Source organism: Octopus bimaculoides, chromosome 30 (assembly GCF_001194135.2).
Source record: "Octopus bimaculoides isolate UCB-OBI-ISO-001 chromosome 30, ASM119413v2, whole genome shotgun sequence".
NCBI lineage: Eukaryota > Metazoa > Mollusca > Cephalopoda > Octopoda > Octopodidae > Octopus > Octopus bimaculoides.
In genome coordinates, this window is record NC_069010.1 from 4,825,029 (window position 1) to 4,826,025 (window position 997).

General features: G+C 33.0%; 1 long non-coding RNA gene across 1 annotated transcript in view; it reads left to right on the forward strand.

Moving 5' to 3' along the window:
* Positions 1–42: 42 nt before the first annotated feature.
* Positions 43–997, forward strand: part of LOC106878786 (uncharacterized) — a 16,244-nt gene continuing 15,289 nt past the window's right edge. The window contains exon 1 of the long non-coding RNA XR_001410549.2: positions 43–326. This is a non-coding gene — a long non-coding RNA (uncharacterized LOC106878786). The remainder of the gene's footprint in view (positions 327–997) is intronic.

A 997-nucleotide genomic window follows, 5' to 3' on the forward strand; every position in this document is an offset into this window, starting at 1 on the left:
ATATATATGTGTGTGTGTGCGATATATAGATAAATATAGATATATACATAAACACACACATATACAGAGAGAGAAACAACGGAAGTATTCAGTATTTCAAAAGAAATGTAAACACACGCACACACACACACACACACACACACACACACGCACTTACATATACACGCATAGGCGTGTGCGCGCAATCTCTGCTACTATATAAATGAGGGCACGAGCTAAATATAGTTAGTACAAGTTTAGCTTTTGAGTGCGGAACTTTGCAGTGCAATTGGAGATAGAAACCTCGTGTTATATACATCTAGCTACAAATCTGTTCACATACTAACGTAAGTATACATACGTACAAATATACACATATATATATATAATAATAATATTATTAGGGATGAAAATCCAAATTTACAGGTAAAAACTCCATCATTATCTTATGATATTTACTTTGTATTATATTTTACTCATTTATTGTGCTTTTACTTATTAATTTTTCTATATTTGACAGTGGATTTTCATCGATGAGTTCATGAACCTTGGTTCTTTTCCCTAAAACTATATATATATATGTGTGTGTGTGTGTGTGTGTGTGTGTGCGTGTGCGCGCGCGCGTGTTGTACCTTGTTTATCATTTTGTCTATGTTTTTTTTTTGCAACGTCATGTACCCAGATATGTATCTACATGCACATGTAGATGAAGGTATGTACATACTCATATTGAGATACTCAGCTACGAGTCCCTTGCGTCTTATAGCTGTAAGCTAACGAAGTTCATAATTGTTTATTCCATCACCACATCCCATATAAACCTTCATGTCTTTTCTCTTAAAAGAGTTCCAACTCTGTTTTTTATGTTTTATTTATATTCTTATAAAAATTAATGTGGGATATAGACTATGGAATATATAATATAATATAAATGGGGTGGAGATGGAGTATATGTAATCTGGGTATACCCCCCCCCCTTTTAAATTTTGTTTTTTTTTACGGAATCCTATGTTTCAGA